This window comes from Balaenoptera musculus, chromosome 6 (assembly GCF_009873245.2).
Source record: "Balaenoptera musculus isolate JJ_BM4_2016_0621 chromosome 6, mBalMus1.pri.v3, whole genome shotgun sequence".
In the NCBI taxonomy this organism is placed as follows: domain Eukaryota; kingdom Metazoa; phylum Chordata; class Mammalia; order Artiodactyla; family Balaenopteridae; genus Balaenoptera; species Balaenoptera musculus.
The window spans coordinates 70,160,296-70,166,295 of record NC_045790.1 but is presented as its reverse complement, the minus strand read 5'-3'; the positions used below and the strand labels follow the sequence as shown (position 1 = coordinate 70,166,295).

The following is a 6,000-nucleotide window of genomic DNA, read 5'->3' as shown; positions in this document are numbered from 1 at the left end:
AAAGTTGATATATCACTCATGCTTTGTCATTGGGAGTCAGTTGGGAGTTATGTTACACGTTGTCTTCGTTTTGGGACCCAGACAGATGGAGCAGTCACCATCTGTAAAACCGTCAGTAGACGATGGCGGAAAAAAGAGTTCTTGAGGCCCTCATACTGAAGTCAAATGGTCAAGCCTAGAATAGCTTCCTCTCAAAGCTATTTTCAAGGCCTCAACTAACCATAAGGGATCTAAGAAATGCAATTTTACAATATGCCTGGAAAGCAGAGGCCTGGAAGTATCTGATACCATATCATCTCTTTCTTCCTGATGACTCAGTAAATAGAATAAGCGTTCGGTAAACCCTTCACTGAACACAGTACTCATGTATCCAACTGCTAAATCCATATTCTAATTTGAAGGCTTAAGAGCATCTCAAATTTGACATGTCCTAAGAAGAGCGATTGATTCCATAGGCCTATAAGCACTCCTGCTCCAAGCTTCCCTATCTCAGCAAATCATTTACCATCATTTACCTGTTTACTCAGGCCCCAGACCTTGGAGTTATTTTTGACCCTTCTCTTTCTTGTAAGTCACATATTCAATCTGCCATCAATTTTCTTTATCTCAACCTTCACAATATCCAAAAGCAACCACTTCTTACTGCATCGCCTTCCATCTAGTCCAAGCCACTACTTTCTCTTACTACTTGGGCCACTAAAATGGTCTCCTAATTGATCTCCCTGTTTTTCCTAAAAATTATTACCCATACAGCAACTAAATGACCCTTTTAAATCATAAATAAGATTATTTCATATGCTGTTTTTATAACTCCAATGGTTTCCAATCACATTTATATTAAATTTCAAATGGTCTGTTAGGCCCTACATAATATGACACATACTAAAGTCTATTCACCACCCAGTGGCCAGAATAATCCTTTCAACATGTAGTTCTTATCATGACACATTCTCTCTCAAAGTACTCAGACTGTTTCCCATTACACTTAGATAAAATCCAAAGTTCTTATTATGGCCTTAGATTTTCTTGTCGTCTTGACCCTGGTTCTCTCTACAACATGATCTTACCATTCCTTTCCTCACTAACTTCTTTACTGTTTTTCAAACTTCCCATAAACATACTTAGCTAACATCTTTGCCTTTGTTTTTCTATTGGTCTGGAGCTCTCTTACCTAATCATCTACTTGTCTTGCTCCCTCATTTCACTGTGGTTACTACTGAAATATCACCCATCACAAAAACCTTCCTGCCCTGACTGCCATCTAAAATGCATTCCTCCTCTCCTTCCCCACCCCCTTATCCTGCTTCATTTTTCAAATGCCAAAAACCATGGTTTTTGAATAAGATTTAAGGCAAAACAGGAGATCATGAGGAAAATAAAAGAATAGCTCTTTTGCAAAAATAAAGTAAAAATCCAACACTATTTTTATCAAAAGGGTAAAGGAGGCCCCATTCCTTGCTTTTATGCTTCATTAAGGACATCTCCGAGGCTGCCAGGGATTTTTAGGCCCATGATTTGGGTATTCCTTTAATATGACCAATTTCCCTTTTCTTTATAAGAAATCTTCTAAAAAGAGCAAGCAGTCTTACCTTATTGTCTCTGATCTCCTCTCATTTGATCCTATAGAAACACTATTGCTATGTGTTTGTTCCACTCCCAGTTGTGCTCACATTGCCCTGGTGAAAGTCAGTGCCTATTGAATGAATAATTAAATGGGACAGGAAGTGTTATGAAGTTCCTTTTTAACAAACACTTTTCCAAAAGAACAGGAACTTTTTTTCTAATCAAATATAAGAGAACAAATTTTAATCACTGCTATAGTGGTTTCCTCACAGACTTAAAGAGATATTTCCAGAAAAATCCAATTTGATTTGCATTCAAATTTCTTTTCCCTCAAGCTTATACTGCATAAACTTCAGTTTGGATTAATGTGATCTCCTTTACATAAAAGACTTCTTCTTTTACATAACACTTCAAAATTATCATGCTATTAATAACCTCAGAATATGTTGATGAGGGTATGATGAGCACAAGAAACATTATATAAAATTTTCAGTAGATCTACATAGAGATTTTTGTAAATGAGACAGTGTGAACTTTGAAGACAACCATAAAGGTAGTAAGGCATCAAGGAGAGTACTTCAAAGTCTTGAAATTAAAGTTATCATCAGGTTCAGTAATTTCCAAGATTATTTAGCCATTCTGAATAATCACAGTAGCACAGAACCAAACAGAAGAGATTTGAGCAACTAGGGAGTAATGGGCTGAGGTCATATCCTAAAGGAGCCTTAATTCCTTCCTTTAAAGGAAGCTGCTAACCAATAGGATTATTATATAGTTGACTGATTTGTTCAGGTAGCGTTTATTTATTACTTTTATTTATTACTTTTGAGTAATCATTAAAACATTTAATAATTAAAACATTAAGAAACATTATTTATTAGTCTATCAAGTGGCAAGTATTAGGTAAGCATTGAAAATATAGAAAATAAAAGCATAGTCCCAAGTCTCATTGTTTTGAAAAAAAAAAAAAAAAAATATATATATATATATATATATATTCATGACATAATTTGTTCATGAAGCATGATTACTAAAATCCAGGTTTTCCTAGAAAATATATAGTGTATGGTATCTGAAAGCTTAGTGGACACCTTATTTTAGCTGACAAACTTAACAACCAGAAAGTTAGTAATAGTAAGCAATAATGATGATGATAGGAATAGCTAATATTCATACCTCATCAGTGTCTTTGTAGAGTGTTTTATCAGTAAAAAACAGTTAATATACTTGTGAAAACAAGTATAAGCTAATATAGTCCCAGATCCTTCAAATACAAAACCTAACTTTAATGAAATATCTGCTGTGACTTTGAGTTTCCTTTTCTCATTGTATTTTACTGGCAGTATGCTTCTCTTAGGCTGTTCAGCAGAGTGATTAACAATGAGGACTTTGGAGCCAAACTGCTTGAGTTCTTTGCCCTGGCTCTACCACTAGATGTTTGACTTTGGAAAAATTACTTAGGCACTCTGTGCTTTACTTTTTCACTTATATAATGGGATAATGATAGAATTTGTAGGGGCTCAAAATTTGTTCTGCAAATTGTGTCTCTTTGGCATGAGGAATAATTTAGGCTGATTATTTTTAAGAAACAGAAAACTCAAGAAGTCTTTCTTTTTACCCTCAGTTAGCTACCTAAAAATTCAGGTAAAGGGCCTTTTCCCAGAGTAGAGCTATCGCCAGAGATATCTGGAGAGAATATGGGCTAGATGTGGTGGGGGAAACTCTGTAGGGCCTAGAGATTAAAGTCCACTCTGTGTCCTGTTGTCCCTGAATGGCCTAGCAAACATTTATTTACCGGACATTTGCTTTTCAATCTTCAAGTGAATTGCCTTCCTTTCTGTTGAAATTCCAACCCATTACCCCCAACATTCTTGTCTTTAGCTAAAGATGGTATTTAGGGTGAGGCTTCAGCCATTTTGGTGAGTTACTCAGTTTTCCTGGGTCTCTCCCATGTACACATGTTACTAAACTTTTCTTTGATTTTATCCTGTTAATCTGTATTATGTCAATTTAATTCTTAGACCAGCTAGAACTTAGAAGGGTAGAAGAAAATTTCTTCCTCCCCAACAAACTTATCTCAAGGGGTTGTTATGTTACAGAACCAAAACATGGGTCCGTTGACCCAAGCACAATGTGACTGACATCTGACACCAGTCTGTGCTGAAGGAAAGTGCACCGTTTATTGTAAGGTGCCATAGAAGGAGTCCAGGCCAGCTAATGCTCAAAAAGCTCCAACTCCCCGATGGGTTTCAGCAAAGCATTTTCAAAGGCAAGGCAAAGGAGGGGAGTCCCAGGGTATGTGATCAGCTCCTATACAAGTCTCAGATTGGTTGATGGTAAGGTAAAGTAAAAAGGTGAGAAGTTGTTGCAAGTATTTCCTGGTTTTGGGAGGGGATGTGTTAATTTCTTCCAGCTAGTGGGGATCCCAGCATCTGCAAAACAACTAGGGGAATGTGTATCGGAATCTATCATCTTTAGAGAGGAGCTAAAGCAGAGAATGTGAGGGAAGGGTCTGTCCCAGGAAGGCCCCCTAGGGTTCTGCTCTGTTACAGTTATAAGGAGTGAATGAATTAACAGTCTATAAAGCCATTAGAAAGAATGAAATCTAGTAAATGTTATCTACTATTATTACTTTCATTATATAATAATTTTGAAGCAGTTAAACACCATAAAACATTATTTGTAATTTTATTAATTCTTGTACTGTCAGAAATGTTATGTTAGCTTTCTCATTCTTACATGATTATTTTTACTTCTAGACTTGAATTTTTGGCAACATTATAAATCCATTACTCAAATTCTTTTGGGGATTGGTATAGATATCCAGTATTTTGGTTCCATATTATAAGAATATCTTGATGTGAATACATTCCTATATCTTATCTTGTATTTATTTACAAAGATAATCTATTCCCCTATTTTGACCCTTTTGATCAAATTAAAGTAAAATAAAATCCTAACTTATCCATCTAGGTAACAGCCATTTTCCTCTGCTCTCTCTTTATCCTCCCTTTTCTCATGATTAAAGTCACATGGAACATCTATGAATTTTGGAAACATCAATTTTCTTGTTGTACCAAACAACATTTCAATATTTTATTTATCATATTACTGAAATTTTAACATATGTTATTCCCTTACAGTTTTTAGACTTTCTCTCCACAAACAAAGCTATGTCTTCTACTATGTATGTGTGTGTGTGTGTGTGTATATATATATATATATATATATATATACATACATATATATATGTGTATATATATATATATAAAATAGAACATGATCCAAAACTTCAAAATTCAGAGGCACATTTAACTGACTTTAATATAAACATGAGTATATTGAAGAATCTTACATTTGAGACCATGTTTTAGTCATCATATATCATTGTGCTTTAAGTTTTTACTAAAAAGTAATATAGGAAAATATCTATATTGCTCAGGTGAAAAACAGAACAAAGAGGTAGAGTGAGTCAATTAGCTCACTTAGAAAGTTGGTCAAAAGTTTAGAACTAAAAGGTAAGGTTTCTAACTCAGTTATCTGGTCTTTTCTACAGAGAATAGTCAAATATTACAATTGGAGTCTGGTTCCAATGTTAGCATATTTGGTGAAAACCAAGCACAGGTGAAATTATCTTTGAAAATTCTCTAAATTATCCATAAAGTACAGGACAGTGTACATGATTCTGTATGCACAACCCTGTAGATATATCTATCAGTTTGTTAGAACTTTAAACTGAAGCAACAGGTAGAGCAGATGAGATAGCAGGGTGAATTATGAGACTGGCCAGCCTATAGGACTGGAAAAAAAATAGATGAAAAATAAATGAAAGCATAGTATGATACTTCAGTGAAGTATTGTATTGAAGCTATAATGGACTCTAGGGTGGAAATTAGAAAATCTGATAAAAGGCTTTATTAGGGGAGGCTGTGCTGTGAGTCCCTAGCACTTGGAATGGGCTACCTGTTCAGTAAAGGGTCTTCAGTGAGATTCCTCAAAGAATTTAATCCGCATCCTCTGCAGTATGAGGGACAGAAGCAAGCAATGCTTGTCTCATGCAGAGATGTCTAAATGGCCAGAGACAGGTTGGCTAATGACCAACATGCAAGTCAGAGGAGGCGGTTGCACCCAGCTTGACCTGCATTTTCAGATTTTTTTTGATTAAAGCATGTATTACTGTTTCCTTTGGACCAGGAGTGGTCTACGAGCACCAGAGGTTTAGCAAGGGAGTTGTATTATGTTCTGCCCTGTGGATGTGCCTGTTCTCTAGCAGATACCAGATCCTTAGATTCCTAGTGGCTTTGGAATATTTAAGGTGAGAAGATGGAATTATGGATGATAGATACCCAGCAATGGGAATAGGACATTCTAGACAATTCATGAGCGAACCATGACATGTTTTTTAGACCACAAATTTCGTCAGATGTAATAGAAAGT

General features: G+C 35.6%; 1 long non-coding RNA gene across 1 annotated transcript in view; it reads left to right on the top strand.

The window, feature by feature from the left end:
- The first annotated feature begins 3,791 nt into the window (after nucleotides 1–3,791).
- Nucleotides 3,792–6,000, top strand: part of LOC118896336 — a 206,223-nt gene continuing 204,014 nt past the window's right edge. Inside the window, exon 1 of the long non-coding RNA XR_005020176.1 lies at nucleotides 3,792–3,917. This is a non-coding gene — a long non-coding RNA (uncharacterized LOC118896336). The remainder of the gene's footprint in view (nucleotides 3,918–6,000) is intronic.